The sequence below is a fragment of the Procambarus clarkii genome, chromosome 16, assembly GCF_040958095.1.
Source record: "Procambarus clarkii isolate CNS0578487 chromosome 16, FALCON_Pclarkii_2.0, whole genome shotgun sequence".
In the NCBI taxonomy this organism is placed as follows: Eukaryota; Metazoa; Arthropoda; class Malacostraca; order Decapoda; family Cambaridae; genus Procambarus; species Procambarus clarkii.
The window spans coordinates 9111038-9133905 of record NC_091165.1 but is presented as its reverse complement, the minus strand read 5'-3'; the positions used below and the strand labels follow the sequence as shown (position 1 = coordinate 9133905).

General features: G+C 39.7%; 1 protein-coding gene across 5 annotated transcripts in view; it reads left to right on the top strand.

Annotated features, from left to right (window-relative positions):
- LOC138365178 (uncharacterized) overlaps positions 1-22868 on the top strand; it is a 352859-nt gene that overhangs the window by 170389 nt on the left and 159602 nt on the right. Inside the window, exon 1 of one of the 5 annotated variants that reach the window (XM_069325248.1) lies at positions 8781-9267. The exons of the other annotated variants lie outside the window; for them this stretch is intronic. The gene's annotated coding sequence lies outside the window, so the exon portion shown is untranslated. Of the gene's footprint in view, positions 1-8780; positions 9268-22868 lie in introns of those variants that run through there. 5 annotated transcript variants of the gene reach the window in all.

Below are 22868 nucleotides of genomic sequence, written 5' to 3'. Positions count from 1 at the left end.
GTTCTAGGTAACTCCATGTGACCGGCCAGTGGAGCGCGTCAGTATCTAGGATAGACTAGTCTAGAGCCTAGGACGCGATCTTCGGCAAGCCTTAACTTACACAGTGCCCATATTAGCTAAGCACCTTATCCTTGTTTGATGCATCAGATCGGGGGTGGGTTTATAGCTGGGTAGCTTGTCGTGACGACGTATGGCAACTAAAAATCACAGGTTTTTTCTCTTATTATTAATATCAATTTATTGAGCATAGAAATCTAGTAGTTTAATCTGTTGCTACTGGAAACAATTGTTTTTGCAGCGTGTGTGAAGAATTCTCCGAGCTGCCATTTCCCATGTTAATCAACTCCCAGTGTTCCATGACGAGTCCAGGAGAATCAGAGGATGTGTCGTGACTAACTTCTAAGGAATCGTCATTAAGATAAGATTCCTTTTGTATTCCTCGAATTTATTATCTGTACTCTTTTACATGCAGAACTCTGTTCATTGGATTAACATGTGTTTATTATGATTATTGTTATTTATGTTCATAATCTATGTTCCCATTAATGATAACGATAATGATTTCATAAGTATTCATAGGATTAGATTATTATACATTGGACTGGTGAACGAACCACACTAGTTCCTGGACGTACTGAGTTCCAGTAATAACCCCCCAATGTAGGTGTTTGAGGTTTTGATTCATTTAATTACACAGCCCATTAATTATTTCAGTGATCATATTCTCTAGTATTTTATCAATAGTTACTGGTTCATCTAGGAATTTTCTAATGATCATATTTTCTCAGTTTCCCTCTTTACTATAAAAGCGGGTGGTCCTTTGTAATTCATTTTACTATATTAATATTTAAATAATTAGATTCAAGCCCCAAATGTCCCACATTATGGTCCTTATCGAACCGGATAGGCATAAATTTATAATTATAAAATACTAATCATTAATAACTAATCCTTGTGTGATGTAAGCTAGACTAACTATTTAATTAATTGTGTCAACCAACAGTGTAACACATCAGTTAGTCTAAGTCACACCAACACATTGCTACTTTCACCTCATGTATAAGGTAGCTTTAGTGGGACACAGTTAATTACCCACAACACTTAGACCTATACCTCATACAGAAGTATGGATCTTTAGGTCACCAGGAGCATCAGCTCATAACCTTTATATGTTTTCACTTGTGTGTGTAAGTGCACTCTTATAAAAACAAAAAAAACAAAAATACAGCATAATTATATTCACTTTACTGCACCACAATAATCTCTACCAATATTATTAGGTAGAATTTAGGCTGAGATTGTGCTGAATTTGGTACAAGCCCAGACTAAATAAAATTATAGTTCTTAGTTAGGAATTATCATGACTAGAATTAAGTTAGTCAGTAGTGTATGTATTATACTATTTGTGCTGACCCTATACAGGGTGGGATTAAACTTTGAGATAACTCTGATTGGAGTGTCTCCATAATATTTCTCTTGTATTCATTATTTTGTGTATCTATTTTGTGTATTGCTGGATAATCTCCATTAACTCTGATGGTGATATAGAAGAGCTAACCGGACGAGAACTAATGGTGAAGTTCAGACAGTGCACAAAATATCTAGCTACTTGTTGTTAGGTAGGTACATTTAACCTCAAGTGAGGTAGAGTATAAATTAGCCACCTTAAATTAGGCTACATTTAATGTTACTTGTCCACTAATGAACAAGTACCCAAGCTTCATTAGTAATATATATACTAATCCCATGAAGTTTGGACCCAAGCCCAACATGGCTACTCCTGAGCAATTAAGGAGAACCTACATTGGCCTTAAAGGTCATTTGACCAGATTAATTAACAAGGCTGAGGGCTTATCTAAAGATACTCCCATTGACTCTTATCACTTAGAGACATCAGTTAGAGTGGCTGATCTGAAATTTGATCAAGTCAAATCTGCAAGTCGATCTTATCTTGATCTACTAAATACTGTAGAAATCGATCCTGAGCAAGTAAGTCAAATTGTAGACGACATCTCCCAGTATGAAGATGAGACTCAAGATATAATTTTCAGGCAAATTAGCAAAACAATCTGGATCCAATGCCAGTAACACAGGGTCTCACTTCAATAACCAACTACCAGAGGTTCGTTTACCTACTTTAGACTTACCTACATTTTCAGGATCAGATACAGAAAATTGGGACAATTTTTGGACTTCATTTGAAGTTCATATCCATAAGAAACCGTCCTTGGACAAGGTTTCTAAATTTTCATACCTACTTAATCTTCTCAAAGGAGAGACTAAAAAGGTCATACATAACCTCACTCTTGATGAGAGTAATTATGAGGAAGCTATAAAACTCTTGAAGTTGAACTATTGCAACAAAGAGTTAAGTATAGCTACCCTCTATTATCAATTGCTAGATCTGAATGCACCAAATAGTAGACCAGAGTCACTTCAAAGCTTCAGACTAGAAGTAGAGTCTCTAGTAAAGGCCTTAGGTACTAAAGTTAATATACCTGCTTCAGAATGGTCTATCAAGTTACTATTGCAGAGGAAATTACCTCGAAATGTCTTGACTGAGCTCTGCTCACATTATAATACCGAGTTTCTCACTCTTGACCAAATATTCGAGGGATTGGGAATAACGGTTAACAGGTTGAAGACTCATGATAAAATTAAACATGAGTCTAAACCAACTAATACTGATACTTCAGTCAAACCTAAACAGACTTTGAATAAGTCTAATAAATATAAATCCAAAACTACTCCATCTACTGGGAAAGGGAGTGGAAATGTAGGTACATATTCGGTGTCTCCTTCTGAGATAACCAATGACTTGTCTACTAAAGAGACTAAGTCTATTAACCAGAGAAGGTGTCTGTTCTGCAATCAAGGACACACCACTTACCAATGCTCGGTTTATCCTACTTATGATGTTAGGGTTAAAAGGTTGCAAGAAATACACAAGTGCACCAGGTGCATGGGCTCTCATGATCCCAAAAAATGTGTAGTGCAGCTACGTTCCTGCAACCGATGTAACCAAGGTGTACACCACTACGCCTTATGTAGAAAATCTTCTACACCAACCATGACCACTGGGGAGAATTCCACGAATTCTACCGCAGTGCAATATTGCAAAGTGCATCAAGAAGTAAACGTACTTGCTACTGAGTCAGGCAATAATACTACTCTGCCTACAGCTCAACTTAGACTAATAAACCGAAGATCTAGAATTAACACTAGAGGTCTTTTTGACCAAGGTTCACAGAAAACCTTCATTACACAACAGTTGGTAGATGAGTTAAATTTAAAACCTGCCAAAAGTGTGAAGTTAAATATTTCTGGTTTCTTGTCAAATAGTGGACCTCGTGACTACAAGGTAGTTAAGGTATTAGTGAGACTCGGATCTTCTACTAGTCCAATACAAGCGGTAGTAGTAGATAAACTTCCTACAGACCTGCAGGTCACTGGGTTAGCTCGCACTGCGAGACATCTTAGACGAAACCGCATGAGGCTAGCAGATTATAAAATAAATTCTGACTGCCTCACAGATGTTGGAATACTTATAGGCGCGGATCATTATTACAAATTTATAACTGGATGCACCAGACAACACGGAATGAATTTGTTGTCGTCTGCAGGAGGCAAATTGCTTACGGGAGCGGTGCTTTTCAGACAAAATCCAGCGTCCACAAACCAACAATCTAATAACATAATAGTGGCATGACTAGGCTTGGAACAGTCACCCCTACGTTTCAGGGAAATATCTGAGGCTATTGAGTCTGACCCACCAATACATCGTTTATGGGATTAAGACACTTTAGGCATTATCCCTGAGCAACCAAGTCCTGATGATACGTGGACTTACCAGCAATACCTGGATACAGTTGTCTTTGAAAATAAACAATACTGGGGTAAGACTCACATGGAAGTTGGATCATCCACAACTTCCAGTTAATTATTTTATGGCAGCCTCACAATTGCAGTCTCAATTAACACGAGTACAGAAGCAGCCAGACAAACTGAACATGTATCATCAACTTATCCAACAACAACTTAACAGTAAATTTATTGAAGTTGTTGAACACGATGACCGAAGAATAGGTCATTATTTACCTCATCACGCTGTGGTGAAAGACTCATTGACAACACCTATTCGTATTGTCTTTAACTGCAGTGCTAAAGTAAAGCCAAGCAGTGTGTCTTTAAATGAATGTCTCCAAATGGGACCTAGCCTAACACAAAGGCTACATGATGTGCTGTTACAATTTCGCACAAGTATTTTCGCCTATACTGCTGATATTAGCAAAGCTTTCCTTCGAGTAGGTTTGCAGGAGGAAGATCGTAACTACACAAAATTCCTCTGGATTAAGGATCCACTGGATCCTAACAGTGAAGTAATCACATATCGTTTTGCCTCAGTATTATTTGGAGCTACGTCCTCACCGTTTCTTTTGCAAGCAACATTAGACACACATTTGAGGAAATCAAACAGCCCCTATAAGGCAGACATTAGCGACAACTTGTATGTCGACAATTTCCAGGGGACAACTAATGATCAAACTGATCTGGTAGAAATCTATCATGAGGCTAACCGTGAACTATTAGGAGCCAATATGCCACTACAGTCATGGGCCTCAAATAATGAACTGCTCAACCAGGTAATCGAGAAAGAATTTCCAGGTTATCAGGTACCCAGTCAATTAAAGGTTCTAGGCGTGGAATGGAACACCAGTACTGACGAGATGAATGTCAAGTCAGTACAAACTGATAACTCAACCCTTACCATGAGAACACTGCTCTCGTTTGTCAGTCAACCATTTGACCCTTTAGGCCTACTTAGTCCTATATTAATAAGGGGCAAACTCCTAATGCAGGAGTGCTGGCAGAAACATATGGGATGGGATGATCCGTTACCAAGTGAGTTACAAGCTAAATGGCAGATACTCTCAACGGATTTTAATCAGTTAGGCGTTTTGAAATTTCCTCGTAATGCTTCAGGACCAAACTTACCCACCAATTTGCACGTTTTCTACGATGCCTCTGGCAAAGCATATGGCGCAGTAGCCTATTTAGTTAATAGTGCACAGTCAATTTTGCTCACATCTAAAGCAAGAGTTGCTCCCATTAAGAAGAGATCTTTGCCTCAAATGGAGTTGACTGCATTGCTGGTGGGAGTAAGATTGGCTCATTGCCTGGCAAAGACACTCAATAATATCCACTTTGGTGAGATTGTAGTGTGGTCAGACAACGAGGCAGTCTTACAATGGGTAAGAAACAACAACAACAAGACTCCCTACGTCAGTAATCGTGTCAGGGAGATTCATGAGTTATCTGTTGGATATAAATTCAGACATGTTCCTACTAAGGACAATCCTGCAGATTATTTATCTCGAGGGTTAACATTAAAACAACTTATCAAGTCTTCGCTGTGGTTCAATGGACCTTCATGGCATGTTGGTGGTCAGTGGCCCAAACAGAAGCCACAAGTCATAGTGACCAATATCACCACTCCCATGAAAGAACCAGAACCTCAGCGAATATTAGCCATTGATACTCACCATTATTCTAACTTAAGCAAATTATTACGAGTGACTGCACATGTGTTTGATTTTCTTGCTAAGATAGGAATTCGACATAAGTTTCCCAATCCTATCCTCTACTGGATCAAACGTGCACAAGAAGAGACCTATGGAAGCGAATATGAAAATCTTCCAGATAAATTAACTAAGTCTCTAGGTATCTGGTATGATGCCAACACTCATAATGTACTAAGATGTGGAGGACGTTTGCTTCATGCAAAAATTGACTTGGACACAAGGAATCCAATTCTTCTACCTCGCCACCACATCATCACTAAACTTCTTGTTTTACACCACCATCAATATGGTACTTTACATGGTGGAGTGTTAGATACTCTCACCGACCTTAGACAAAAGTACTGGCTTCCTCAAGGTCGTCAGACAGTTAAGTCAATTATTAAATCGTGTGTAATCTGTAAAAGATACGACGCTAGAGTATGTCCTTACCCAGGACCTCCACCACTCCCTGAAGAGAGAGTAGTTCATCTTCGTCCCTTTGAAACCACTGGTGTTGATTACACAGGAGCCTTACTTCTCACTGGTAACCCAGATAATATACCAGTGAAAGCATACATTTGTCTCTTTACGTGTGCTACAACCAGAGGCGTACATTCAGAAGTCACTTCAGATATGAGTGCTGAAGCCTTCATCCAGGCCTTCCGCAGATTTGCTGCTCGCAGATCTTGTCCCAAATTAATGATATCGGACAATGGTTCCAATTTTGTGGCAGGGGAAGCTTGTTTGCGAGAAGTCTGGAACCACCCAGAAGTACAGTCAGTCCTACAGAGACGACAATGTCACTGGAAATTCATAGCACCGAGAGCCCCTTGGCAAGGTGGGTTCTATGAGCGAATGGTAGGCAGTCAAGAAATGTCTACGGAAAACGTTACACAGACAAAAGGTCAGTTACTCCGAACTCCAAACTATTGTTGTGGAAATCGAGGCGCGAGTCAATAACCGCCCAATAACCTACCTGTCTGATGATTTCACCCAGAGAGAACCTCTGAGTCCCTCACACTTGATCCATGGAGGTCTACTGAGCCCTCTCATCCCTTTAGCCGAAGAGGACCCTGTAGACCCGTCACATGTGACCAGAGGAGACTTGGTGGAAAGCTACCAGCATCTCTCAAGAGTTATTAACAGGTGGAATGAGGTGTGGACTCGAGAGTACCTCACAGCTCTACGAGAGTACCACTACGGAGCTTCGAGTCCTTACAATAAAGTGCAATTAAAACCAGGGGACCTAGTATTAGTCGACATTGATGGACCAAGGTCAGAGTGGCCCATAGGCAAAATTGTTGCCATTCATCCAGATCATCAAGGTGTCCTGAGAGTGGTGAAAGTTTTAAGCCGAGGCAACACTACTCTAAAAACTTTAGAGAAGCTGGTTCCACTTGAATTGGCTGAGCGAGAATATCAGCCAGATCCAGTTTCCCCAGTAATTTCCGAGGACAGTAATTCTGATCCTCCGAGCAACCGCCCCACTAGAGCTGCTGCTCAACAATGTAGGCGGAATTTGCAAGCCTATTACAACTCTGAACAAGAGTAATTTCTTTTACATCCAATTTAGATAACTATGATGATACTGCGGTGTGATGTCAAGTAACAAACCATTACAAGTCACTATGACCCAGGACATTCCCATCACAGTAGATTCTGTTGTTTAAATTGTGTGATTTAAAATCTTTAATTATTGTGTAGGCTATAAATAACATGTTTCATTTGACATGAAATTAGCAAGACTTAAGTTTCTTGTATGTCCTTGACAAATACGGGACATTCGTTATGTGTGTACTAACATACTAATATACTAATATTAATCTCAACTTCGGGATAGGTGTCAGTACTCCACATTACACTACAACCCTAGAATCCTCCCCCCGGAGTTATGTTGGAAATTTCCAACACTAAATACAACACTGTTGTATTCTCATTAATTATTACTAATCCTACTAATCATTGTAGTGATAAAATTAACCCAACGTAGAGTTCACCTGTACTAATAATTACATCTGTACAATAAAGCTAGAATTCTTACGTAACCCGACGCCAGTATTGCGTCAGATTTCATTGTAATAAACACATTTATATCCAATGTGCCTGAGAATTGAATTCGATTCTGTATAAACAACAGCGTTCTGTGTGATAATTAATTACAGATAAAATGATCTCCAACTAAAGCCAAATAGAGCGTTTAAAGTTATAGCCGTTATCTAGTAATAAAATTAACGTCACGCGTGAATGCCCTGGAGAGACATTAATTCTTCTCCATTGTTCGTTTACTATCATAGAACTGGCAAATAATAATATTTAACTCTTCCAAATAATAAACCCGTCCTAACCCGAGCATTTCAAGCACAACCGCGAGAAATGATAATATCCATAATAAATAATTTGGTTAATAAACGCGGGACGCGGAGCGGGGCGGAAGAGACGCCAGTCCACGAGTTGAAGCGTTTTCTGAGCAGACGTGTTCACATGGTGCTCACGAGAAGACGCCATTACCCAGCCACCAGAGTAGACGCCATCAAATCTCTAGAAGAAAGTCGCTACTGTGAGGTGTGAAGAACCCTTGCAGACAATACCTTCACCTGGTGTCAGTGTCATTTACGGAACCAGATAAATTTGGTTCTAGGTAACTCCATGTGACCGGCCAGTGGAGCGCGTCAGTATCTAGGATAGACTAGTCTAGAGCCTAGGACGCGATCTTCGGCAAGCCTTAACTTACACAGTGCCCATATTAGCTAAGTACCTTATCCTTGTTTGATGCATCAGATCGGGGGTGGGTTTATAGCTGGGTAGCTTGTCGTGACGACGTATGGCAACTAAAAATCACAGGTCATTATCTTTCTCTTATTATTAATATCAATTTATTGAGCATAGAAATCTAGTAGTTTAATCTGTTGCTACTGGAAACAATTGTTTTTGCAGCGTGTGTGAAGAATTCTCCGAGCTGCCATTTCCCATGTTAATCAACTCCCAGTGTTCCATGACGAGTCCAGGAGAATCAGAGGATGCGTCGTGACTAACTTCTAAGGAATCGTCATTAAGCTAAGATTCCTTTTGTATTCCTCGAATTTATTATCTGTACTCTTTTACATGCAGAACTCTGTTCATTGGATTAACATGTGTTTATTATGATTATTATTATATATGTTCATAATCTATGTTCCCATTAATGATAACGATAATGATTTCATAAGTATTCATAGGATTAGATTATTATACATTGGACTGGTGAACGAACCACACTAGTTCCTGGACGTACTGAGTTCCAGTAATAACCCCCCAATGTAGGTGTTTGAGGTTTTGATTCATTTAATTATACAGCCCATTAATTATTTCAGTGATCATATTCTCTAGTATTTTATCCATAGTTACTGGTTCATCTAGGAATTTTCTAATGATCATATTTTCTCAGTTTCCCTCTTTACTATAAAAGCGGGTGGTCCTTCGTAATTCATTTTACTATATTAATATTTAAATAATTAGATTCAAGCCCCAAATGTCCCACACTGTGGCTGAGAGCACGGTCGATGTAAGCATTGACAACACTCCTCTTTTACCTGTCTGGGCAGTCACTGTTGGCATTGAGGCACATTCCTATGTTTGTTTCCTTAGTGTAGACTGCAGTGTGGAAACCTCCGCTCCTTTCCATGACTGTTACATCTAGAAAGGGCAGCTTCCCATCCTTCTCCATCTCGTAAGTGAAACTCAACACAGAATTCCGCTCGAAGGAGGCATTCGAGTGGAATTCTGTGTTGAGTTCTCCCCTCTTATTTATCTCATTTATCCAATTTATACCCATTGTCCCGTGTTCTGTCTAGTGTTGGTCAAAAGTTTGTTCACCTCATCCGAAACTGTTGCAACATATAACCTCACCCAAATGTGAGTATATAAGACAAGCTGTTCAGTGTTACCGTAAGTAATACTCTGTTTAGTGTTTTCAGGTTACAGTTGTGCGTGCGTAAACTTAAGTCTTTGAAAATGTAATAAGTTATTATGAAACACGTTCAAACGTCGTGTCAGACTAGGAACAAAAATTAATTTTGGAGAATTGATTTTTCAATTGCCATCTACAGTAAAAAGAAACAAGAAATATTGCGAAAATTCGTGTTAGAATTATTAATTTTACTTTTTCGGTCATATTTAACAACATATGTTTACATATGTTGTTAAATATATATATTTAACAACATATATATATGTATATATATATATATATATATATATATATATATATATATATATATATGTCGTACCTAGTAGCCAGAACTCACTTTTTGGCCTACTATTCAAGGCCCGATTTGCCTAATAAGCCAAACAGTCCAAATGGGATAGCCCCATAGTGGAGAACATCGCCACATCATTGCTGGAGGCAGCTTCCAGGAAGGACAAAGCGCGTCTTCTAGCTGTGCAAGCTCCCCATGCCGGGGACTTCCTGTTGGCAGTCCCTAATTCCGCCTTGGGGACCCGCCTGGACCATCGGACCCTAAGTATTGGTGTTGCTCTGCGCCTTGCCGCCCCTATCTCCACCGAGCACCGGTGTATTTGCGGCCATGCACGGGCAGACCAATACGGCAGCCATGGTCTCATCTGTCGTAAGACACAGGGAAAGATTGCCAGACATGAAGCAGTCAATGACATCATCAAGAGAAGTTTGGCTTCAGCTGGGTGCCCAGCACAAAGGGAACCTCAGTTGTGCAGGCCTGACAACAGCCAAAAACGCCCAGATGGAGTCACCCTGCAGCCGTGGAGAGAAGGTAAACAGGTCGTGTGGGACTACACGTGTGCATCCACATTGGCTGATACCTATCTACCTTACAGCGCAGCTGAGGGAGGCGGGGCGGCCACCTTCAGGGAGACCCAGAAAACTAACAAGTACAGGGACCTAGAACGTTGTTACAGGTTCGTGCCAATAGGCTCTGAGACTCTGGGCGCCTGGGGTAAATGTGCACTTAAGTTCCTGAAGGAGCTGGGCGAGGAACTCATTGGGAAGACTAGAGACCCAAGAGCGGCCAGTTTTATGTTCCAGCGCCTCAGTGTCGCTGTTCAGAGGGGAAATGCGTGTTGTATCTTGGGTACGCACCCGACCCCCGAGGAACTGGACGAGGTCTTCGAACACTGATTGGTATATTGTTATATTGTTATATAAGTGTGTGTTTTCTGTAAACTGTAACATTGCAATAAAATCAAATAAAAAAAAAAAATAATAGGGGTGGTAGGAGAGGAAAAGATTAAAGTATTCAGTGAGAATCCACAAGGTCTTCTCTGAACACTATTTATTTTCTTCTTCGAGGATGTGGGTCCCTTTAATTAAATCAGTGGTGGTACCCCTATATATATATATATATATATATATATATATATATATATATATATGTATATATATATATATATATGTCGTACCTAGTAGCCAGAACGCACTTTTCGGCCTACTATGGAAGGCCCGATTTGCCTAATAAGCCAAGTTTTCCTGAATTAATATATTTTCTCTAATTTTTTTCTTATGAAATGATAAATCTACCCATTTCATTATGTATGAGGTCAATTTTTTTTTATTGGAGTTAAAATTAACGTAGATATATGACCGAACCTAACCAACCCTACCTAACCTAACCTAACCTATCTTTATAGGTTAGGTTAGGTTAGGTAGCCGAAAAAGTTAGGTTAGGTTAGGTTAGGTAGGTTAGGTTGCCGAAAAACAATTAATTCATGAAAACTTGGCTTATTAGGCAAATTGGGCCTTGCATAGTAGGCTGAGAAGGACGTTCTGGCTACTAGGTACGACATATATATATATATATATATATATATATATATATATATATATATATATATATATATATGTCGTACCTAGTAGCCAGAACTCACTTCTCAGCCTATTATGCAAGGCCCGATTTGCCTAATAAGCCAAGTTTTCATGAATTAATTGTTTTTCGACTACCTAACCTACCTAACCTAACCTAACCTACCTTTTTGGGCTACCTAACCAAACCTAACCTATAAAGATAGGTTAGGTTAGGTTAGGTAGGGTTGGTTAGGTTCGGTCATATATGTACGTTAATTTTAACTCCAATAAAAAAAAATTGACCTCATACATAATGAAATGGGTAGCTTTATCATTTCATAAGAAAAAAATTAGAAAAAATATATTAATTCAGGAAAACTTGGCTTATTAGGCAAATCGGGCCTTGCATAGTAGGCCAAAAAGTGAGTTCTGGCTACTAGGTACGACATATATATATATATATATATATATATATATATATATATATGTATATATGTCGTACCTAGTAGCCAGAACGCACTTCTCAGCCTACTATGCAAGGCCCGATTTGCCTAATAAGCCAAGTTTTCATGAATTAATTGTTTTTCGACTACCTAACCTACCTAACCTAACCTAACCTAACCTAACTTTTTCGTCTACCTAACCTAACCTAACCTATAAAGATAGGTTAGGTTAGGTTAGGTAGGGTTGGTTAGGTTCGGTCATATATCTACGTTAATTTTAACTCCAATGAAAAAAAATTGACCTCATACATAATGAAATGGGTAGCTTTATGATTCCATAAGAAAAAATTTAGAGAAAATATATTAATTGAGGAAAACTTGGCTTATTAGGCAAATCGGGCCATGCATAGTAGGCTGAGAAGTGAGTTCTGGCTACTAGGTACGACATATATATATATATATATATATATATATATATATATATATATATATATATATATATATATATATATATATATATATATATATATATATATATATATATCTATTTATATATCTCTATATATATATATATATATATATATATGTCGTACCTAGTAGCCAGAACTCACTTCTCAGCCTACTATTCAAGGCCCGATTTGCCTAATAAGCCTAGTTTTCCTGAATTAATATATTTACTATAATTTTTTTCTTATGAAATGATAAAGCAACCCTTTTCTCTATGTATGAGGTCAATTTTTTTTTATTGGAGTTAAAATTAACGTAGATATATGACCGAACCTAACCAACCCTACCTAACCTAACCTAACCTATATTTATAGGTAAGGTTAGGTTAGGTAGCCAAAAAAAGCTAGGTTAGGTTAGGTTAGGTAGGTTAGGTAGACGAAAAAACATTAATTCATGAAAACTTGGCTTATTAGGCAAATCGGGCCTTGAATAGTAGGCTGAGAAGTGCGTTCTGGCTATTAGGTACGACATATATATATATATATATATATATATATATATATATATATATGTCGTACCTAATAGCCAGAACGCACTTCTCAGCCTACTATTCAAGGCCCGATTTGCCTAATAAGCCAAGTTTTCATGAATTAATGTTTTTTCGTCTACCTAACCTACCTAACCTAACCTAACCTAGCTTTTTTTTGCTACCTAACCTAACCTTACCTATAAATATAGGTTAGGTTAGGTTAGGTAGGGTTGGTTAGGTTCGGTCATATATCTACGTTAATTTTAACTCCAATAAAAAAAAAATGACCTCATACATAGAGAAAAGGGTTGCTTTATCATTTCATAAGAAAAAAATTATAGTAAATATATTAATTCAGGAAAACTTGGCTTATTAGGCAAATCGGGCCTTGAATAGTAGGCTGAGAAGTGAGTTCTGGCTACTAGGTACGACATATATATATATATATATATATATATATATATATATATATATATATATATATATATATATATATATATATATATATTATATATATATATATATATATATATATATATATATATATATATATATATATATATATATATATATATCCGAGACATCAAAAATCAGAACATCAGTCACCAAGAAAATAGAAGAAGGAAACACTATTGTTTCTAAACACTATTGTGAAACACTATAATAAGAGTCATCACCAGTGAGGACTCAATTGCCGACAGAGATGCTGCAACAGCTCAAGCCCTAAGGGAGAAACACCCACCCAGGGCTCCGTGTGAGGACGACATTGTACAAGTGAGGGCTACCGGAGCAGAACCTCTCTGGGTGGCTGAATCTGTGGTCCATAAAGCAGCCATGTCCTTCCCAACAGGATCAGTAGGTGGGTTCACAGGACTAAAACCCAACCACCTCAAGCAAATGCTCACCCCTGCACTGGGTGACATTGCAAAGAACCTCTTGGTGGAACTAACCAGATTCACCAACACATGTCTAGCTGGCAACATACCAGCGACCATAAGACCTATCTTTTTTGGAGCATGTATCTGTGTTCCAAAGAAAAAGGATGGAGGGATCAGGCCAATAGCTGTGGGCAATTCTCTCCGGCGTCTCGTCGCAAAGGCAGCTGCAAGAACAGTTAGTGATGCAGCGGCCAACATGCTGAAACCAAAACAGCTCGGGTTCGGCATTCCACAAGGGTGTGAGGTGGCAGCCCATGCAGCTCGAGCCTTCATCGACAACATCATAGACGAAAAGGCCCTTATCAAGCTAGATTTAAAAAATGCCTTCAATTTGGTGCGGAGGGATGCTGTACTCCGTGCAGTTCATAGTCATTTCCCTTCCCTCTACCCTTTTGTACATTCGTGCTACAGTATGAACCTTAAGCTACTTTTTGGCGAACATGCAATTGACTCGCGAGAAGGCGTCCAACAGGGTGACCACCTTGCTCCTCTCCTTTTCTGCTTAGTCATCAAACAAGTCACAGAGGTCCTGTCCAGCGAGCTTAACATCTGGTTCTTGGATGATGGTACCCAAGCTGGTTCCCAAGACTCCCTTCTGGAGGACATCAGAAAAATCCAGGAGCAAGGTGCAGTTTTAGGCCTCACCCTGAACCCTTCTAAATGTGAAATAATATGTTCCAAGCAGGGCATCGTAGAGAGAATAGAGGGTCTTCTGCCAAATATCCATAAAACTAAACCTGAAGACAGCACACTCCTAGGAGCTCCCCTGGGGTTGAAAGCCATCGATGAGGTCCTTGATAAGAAAATCGCCGACCTTAAGAGGATGGATGGGAGGATTGAGGATATTGATGCTCATGATGCACTCGACCTCATCACCAGATGTCTGTCCCTCCCCAGGTTAACCTACTTTCTGAGGTGTTCACCATCTTACAGTAGCCAAAAACTAAGTGAGTATGACCGGTTACTGAAATCAATGCTAGAAAAAGCCCTTAACCTCTCTCTCGATGACCTACAGTGGAAACAAGCCTCTCTTCCCGTAAGACTTGGGGGCCTCGGAGTTCGAACAGCAACGCAAATCGCTGTTCCAGCCTTCCTGTCCTCCTTATCAGCATCCGACGACCTTGTGAAGGAAATTCTACCTGCCCACTTACATCAGCTGGCAGGTGTACATGATCCCAATTTTACACGCTGTGCCACAGAGTGGGCCTCTCGTGCAGGCCCATCACCTCAACCACCATCCCTAAAAGCCCACAAGCAATCCAGCTGGGATGGCCCCATTGTAGACCAAGATGCTGCAGAGTGCCTGGGTGCTGCAACAACACAACACGACATTGCTCGCCTCACAGCAGTAGCAGCCCCACATGCAGGGGATTTCCGGTTAGCAACCCCAATGTCGGCAACTGGCACGCGTCTCTCACACCACACGCCCTCCGAATTGCTGTGGCCCTTCGCCTTGCTGCCCCAGTCCACACCAGATATAGGTGTTTTTGCGGCGAGGTGGTGGCTGACAGGTACGGCCACCATGGCCTACTCTGCCAAAGCACAGGGGAATGGCACTCGAGGCACAGTGAAGTTAACGACATCATCAAGAGGAGCCTCACCACAGCTGGATGCCCAGCTGAAAGAGAGCCCCGTTACCTAATGCCCCGTAACTCTGATGCTCTTATTGGTCGCCCGGATGGTATCACAGTGAACCCCTGGAAGAATGGCAAGCAGTTGGTATGGGACTACACGGGCATATCAACCCTGGCTAACACCTACATTAACCTCAGTGTTGCACAACCAGGTGGTGCTGCCACCCACAGGGAAGCAGCCAAATCCCGTAAGTATAGAGAACTGGATCACCACTACAACAGGAACTTCTTTTCCACAGCTCATAAAACGGAGGAAAGGGTCCTGAAAGATATTGTTAATAGAAACGTTATCCCTACAGACAAAAATCAGAGGATACAACTGACGATTTACTATAAAACCAGAAAAACGGCCAGCCTACTCATGAGATACTCTCCAGACACAAAACAGAACGCTTTAAAAGAGACTAACGTCGTCTATGCCTTCAAATGCCCTCTTGGGGACTGTAAGCTCCAAAAAACCCAGTATATAGGCAAGAAAACATCTCTTTCTAGGCGTTTAACGATGCATAAGCAACAGGGCTCCATTAAGGAACATATAATCTCTTCCCACAACCAAACCATCGCCAGAGAAATCCTAGTAAACAACACAGAAATCATCGATAGATACAGCGATAGCAGGCGGCTTGACGTTTGCGAGGCATTACACATAAAGAAGTCAACACCAGCAATCAACAGCCAATTAATGCACAACTATATTCTACCCACCTCAAGACTCCGCTCCAATATAGAAGCATCAAGAAAATATGGACCAATAGGCTTTCTACAATCACTTCTATTCAATACCCATTGTTTCATGTTCTGGCTTGTGTTGATGAAATTAATACCTTATTAAATACCACCTCACCCCATCCACCTCACTCAAATGTATATATAAACAAAATAGAAGATGTGTAAGTTCTATTCAGTTGTGTATGTGTTAACTAAAGTCTTTGAAAATGTAATAAGTTTTACGAAACGCGCTCAAGTGTCGCGTCAGACTAGAAATAAAAATGAATTTTGGAGAATTGATTTTTGAATTACTTCCAACAGTGAAAAGAAATGTACGAAAGATTGAGAAAATTCGTGTTAGAATTATTAATCTTATAATATATGTCTACAGGAAAGACTGCTACCAAAATATACTAATATATATATATATATATATATATATATATATATATATATATATATATATATATATATATATATATATATATATATATATATATATATATATACAACTTTAGAACACTTTCCCACCAGGAGACTCGAACCCTAGCCAGCACAGAAGCCTTCCAGCAACTGGCATAACAGGTACGCCTTAACCCGCTCCACCACCTGCTCAGACCCTTAAAAGAGATGGTAATTTCGGAGTATTTATATACCCCAAAGATCACCACCTCCCAAGAGCACTAGAGCAAGTGAGGGGTCATTTATACGTTTATTTCATCAAGTCCCTGTTAATATGGGAGAACACTGTGTCTATGCTTAAGGCACAACTCTCCTAAACACGAGAGTGAAGTATACAACTTTAGAACACTTTCCCACCAGGAGACTCGAACCCTAGCCAGCACAGAAGCCTTCCAGGAACTGGCATAACAGGTACGCCTTAACCCGCTCCACCACCTGCTCAGACCCTTAAAAGAGATGGTAATTTCGGAGTATTTATATACCCCAAAGATCACCACCTCCCAAGAGCACTAGAGCAAGTGAGGGGTCATTTATACGTTTATTTCATCAAGTCCCTGTTAATATGGGAGAACACTGTGTCTATGCTTAAGGCACAACTCTCCTAAACACGAGAGTGAAGTATACAACTTTAGAACACTTTCCCACCAGGAGACTCGAACCCTAGCCAGCACAGAAGCCTTTCAGCAACTGGCATAACAGGTACGCCTTAACCCGCTCCACCACCTGCTCAGACCCTTAAAAGAGATGGTAATTTCGGAGTATTTATATACCCCAAAGATCACCACCTCCCAAGAGCACTAGAGTAAGTGAGGGGTCATTTATACGTTTATTTCATCAAGTCCCTGTTAATATGGGAGAACACTGTGTCTATGCTTAAGGCACAACTCTCCTAAACACGAGAGTGAAGTATACAACTTTAGAACACTTTCCCACCAGGAGACTCGAACCCTAGCCAGCACAGAAGCCTTCCAGCAACTGGCATAACAGGTACGCCTTAACCCGCTCCTCAACCTGATCAGACCCTTAAAAGAGATGGTAATTTCGGAGTATTTATATACCCCAAAGATCACCACCTCCCAAGAGCACTAGAGCAAGTGAGGGGTCATTTATACGTTTATTTCATCAAGTACCTGTTAATATGGGAGAACACTGTGTCTATGCTTAAGGCACAACTCTCCTAAACACGAGAGTGAAGTATACAACTTTAGAACACTTTCCCACCAGGAGACTCGAACCCTAGCCAGCACAGAAGCCTTTCAGCAACTGGCATAACAGGTACGCCTTAACCCGCTCCACCACCTGCTCAGACCCTTAAAAGAGATGGTAATTTCGGAGTATTTATATACCCCAAAGATCACCACCTCCCAAGAGCACTAGAGTAAGTGAGGGGTCATTTATACGTTTATTTCATCAAGTCCCTGTTAATATGGGAGAACACTGTGTCTATGCTTAAGGCACAACTCTCCTAAACACGAGAGTGAAGTATACAACTTTAGAACACTTTCCCACCAGGAGACTCGAACCCTAGCCAGCACAGAAGCCTTCCAGCAACTGGCATAACAGGTACGCCTTAACCCGCTCCTCAACCTGATCAGACCCTTAAAAGAGATGGTAATTTCGGAGTATTTATATACCCCAAAGATCACCACCTCCCAAGAGCACTAGAGCAAGTGAGGGGTCATTTATACGTTTATTTCATCAAGTACCTGTTAATATGGGAGAACACTGTGTCTATGCTTAAGGCACAACTCTCCTAAACACGAGAGTGAAGTATACAACTTTAGAACACTTTCCCACCAGGAGACTCTATATATATATATATATATATATATATATATATATATATATATATATATATATATATATATATATATATATATATATATATATATATATATATATAACTGAAAACTCACACCCCAGAAGTGACTCGAACCCATACTCCCAGAAGCAACGCAACTGGTATGTACAAGACGCCTTAATCCACTTGACCATCATGACCGGACATAATGAGGTGATAGCCTAAGCTATTTGAACCACCCCACCGCCGGCACTCGGATAGTAATCTTGGGCATAGCATTTTACCAAATCACCTCATTCTTTGGGGCACACGTGAGGAACACAAATTTCGCATTTGTGTTCCTCACGTGTGCCCCAAAGAATGAGGTGATTTGGTAAAATGCTATGCCCAAGATTACTATCCGAGTGCCGGCGGTGGGGTGGTTCAAATAGCTTAGGCTATCACCTCATTATGTCCGGTCATGATGGTCAAGTGGATTAAGGCGTCTTGTACATACCAGTTGCGTTGCTTCTGGGAGTATGGGTTCGAGTCACTTCTGGGGTGTGAGTTTTCAGTTGCATATTGTCCTGGGGACCATTCAGGCTTGTTCGCATATATATATATATATATATATATATATATATATATATATATATATACAATAAAAAAAAATTGATCTCATACATAATGAAATGGGTAGCTTTATCATTTCATAAGAAAAAAATTAGAGAAAATGTATTAATTCAGGAAAACTTGGCTTATTAGGCAAATCGGGCCTTGCATAGTAGGCTGAGAAGTGCGTTCTGGCTACTAGGTACGACATATATATATATATATATATATATATATATATATATATATATATATATATATATATATATATATATATATGTCGTACCTAATAGCCAGAACGCACTTCTCAGCCTACTATTCAAGGTCCGATTTGCCTAATAAGCCAAGTTTTCATGAATTAATGTTTTTTCGTCTACCTAACCTACCTAACCTAACCTAACCTAGCTTTTTTTGGCTACCTAACCTAACCTTACCTATAAATATAGGTTAGGTTAGGTTAGGTACGGTTGGTTAGGTTCGGTCATATATCTACGTTAATTTTAACTCCAATAAAAAAAAATTGACCTCATACATAGAGAAAAGGGTTGCTTTATCATTTCATAAGAAAAAAATTATAGTAAATATATTAATTCAGGAAAACTTGGCTTATTAGGCAAATCGGGCCTTGAATAGTAGGCTGAGAAGTGAGTTCTGGCTACTAGGTACGACATATATATATATATATATATATATATATATATATATATATATATATATATATATATATATATATATGTCGTACCTAGTAGCCAGAACTCACTTCTCAGCCTACTATTCAAGGCCCGATTTGCCTAATAAGCCAAGTTTTCCTGAATTAATATATTTACTATAATTTTTTTCTTATGAAATGATAAAGCAACCCTTTTCTCTATGTATGAGGTCAATTTTTTTTTATTAGAGTTAAAATTAACGTAGATATATGACCGAACCTAACCAACCCTAGCTAACCTAACCTAACCTATATTTATAGGTAAGGTTAGGTTAGGTAGCCAAAAAAAGCTAGGTTAGGTTAGGTTAGGTAGGTTAGGTAGACGAAAAAACATTAATTCATGAAAACTTGGCTTATTAGGCAAATCGGGCCTTGAGTAGTAGGCTGAGAAGTGCGTTCTGGCTATTAGGTACGACATATATATATATATATATATATATATATATATATATATATATATATATATATATATATATATATATATACACATATATATATATATATATATATATATATATATATGTGTCGTACCTAATAGCCAGAACGCACTTTTCAGCCTACTATGCAAGGCCCGATTTGCCTAATAAGCCAAGTTTTCATGAATTAATATATTTTCTCTATTTTTTTTCTTATGAAATGATAAAGCTACCCATTTCATTATGTATGAGGTCAATTTTCTTTTATTGAAGTTAAAATTAACGTAGATATATGACCGAACCTAACCAACCCTACCTAACCTAACCTAACCTATCTTTATAGGTTAGGTTAGGTTAGGTAGCAGAAAAAGTTAGGTTAGGTTAGGTTAGGTAGGTTAGGTAGTCGAAAATACATTAATTCATGAAAACTTGGCTTATTAGGCAAATCGGGCCTTGAATAGTAGGCTGAAAAGTGCGTTCTGGCTATTAGGTACGACATATGTATATATATATATATATATATATATATATATATATATATATATATATATATATATATATATATATATATATATATATATGTATATATATATATATATATATATATATATATATATATATATATATATATATATATATTGTGACCGTGTTCCCCCCCTTATATTTCTCCCACGCCTGCTGTAAGTCATATCCACTTTACCCGAGCGTTCTCTATGTCGCGGGCATCAGTTTGATATATGTGGGAGAGTGTAGTGCTCTCACGTTGGCGAGAAATTCGTAAAAGAAAAGTATTTTGGCCTGTGGTATAGGCCCTTTAGGACGCCAATATGGCGCTGGCCCCTCCGTTTTGCCGCCAAAACTGTGTGACGTCAGTGGCACCAGATTGGTCACTGACAGTGACGTGGAACAGGGGGGCCAATGAAAACTGCCCCTGGCAAGTATGACGTCACGAAGGAAGGTGGGTCCGGTCATCGCACCGCGGTGACGCCACCAGTCTGACACGACACGTCAAGGTGGACGGATGTGTGAAGGTTGGTCCTGTCAGATTTGACAGTTGTTCGCCGCTCCCGTGGATTTTACGCGTCACCCGTTGTCTGCAAGTACGCTGTGAGGTCTTCTCTTGTTCATGTGTTGGACTGAAGAGGGAATCGACGGAATATTGAGCAACAAGTGCTCCTGGGACAGGTGCTGTGCAGAAGGTGAAGTCTAGACAGTGACGTCTGGGGCGTATGATAGCTTCACAGTGACAACGTAGCGGCTGGGCCAATCCACCGGGAAGCAGTGAAAGAAGAAAACTAATTGGGAATCAGGACGACTGCAGCAGAGAAGTAGGTTGGCAGCCGTAGTTGTGAAGAGAAGTCGACGACTGGGACACCGACTCCAACCCTGCAAGACGTTGCGGAAGAGCACGGACCTGTGGAGGACAGAGCACGGTGACGATGCGTTTATTTTGGGACGTTGATTGGGTTCCTGGAGAACGCCTCAGTGTGTGTGTGGGGGCGTTCACTACAACGAGGAGAGAGCCGGGACCAGGAGCTACAATTCAACTCTCACCGAGGGCGAGTCCATATCAGTGAGGTGGAAGTAGGTGATTCTAGTTTCCCCTCCCAATTCCCCTTTAGTCAGCTATATATTTAGCCAGAATATCTTTCATGTCGTGAGGAAGGCTCACCTATGTCTATGTCACTGTAAGGCACAGTTGTGCAGAGTGAGGCTGTACAGAGCTCTCACGATGTTTACATATGTGGTGTGTGCAGGCACCTGGAATTATTGAGGAATTTATTGTGTCGTTGATGATTTCTTTCATGTGACATTAATATGATAACTTATGCCAGAGAATATATATATAAGTGTACCAGTTATTGGTGTTAGGCTGTGTGCCCAGTATTTATCTTATTATTATTGATATCGATGAATTTATCTATATCTATGTATATGTTGGTGTGATGAATAACATTTCCATGTGTGCAGTGATTAATTGTGTTATCGCCTTCGAGAGGAATTACTGAATCTAAGAACAGTACCGTGGTTAGTTGCAGTCATTGTAATTATTGTGAAGTACAGTGTACCATGCCATTATAGTGAAATATTATGTTAATTGCTGTAGAAATGAGTTATTGAACTTGAGATCAGTGTGGTGATTCATTGCGTTCTATTGCCATTATAGAAATATTGTGTTGATGACAAATATAGTGATTCCTGCGAATTTAAAGAAACAAAGCCCATAGCGCCACGAAAACAAGTACAGGAGCATTCACACGGTGAGAGGGGGGGCCGCTCAGCTGATTATGACATTGACGGAAGGGGGGAGAGTGTTACCCTCTAGGTGAGCCCCAGTTTTATGAAGAGAGAGTGACTTTCTGCATTGTACTTGATGTTTCGTTGTTGATACGGATATAATACCTTGAAGTTTTTAAGTAAAATACAAAATACCTATGCATTTGTTTTACCCCTCCATATATATCTTGTTGCTACAGAACAGTTCCAAGGAGTGAAAGTATTAGAGACATATACCTGCCTGAGACCAGATTTAATGAGTGAGCTCTGCCATTAGTACCACAATTCCACAATACCACTGACGTGTTACTGGACACGGGAAACACCAGTTGGTGACCTTGCAGTTAGTAGTAGAGCCCTTGTCGGGGCGGGCACACGGTTGGAGAGAGCAAACTGTGTTCCCATTCATTCTTTGGCTATAAGGCTGGCTGGGGATCGACTGGGATACTCTCCTGGCGAACAGTAGAGCCGCAAGGATTAAGTGAAGACCCGCAGGGCTACGGTGACGCTAATACTACTGGGTGGTGTCCATGTAGAGATAGAGACACCCCGACGTTG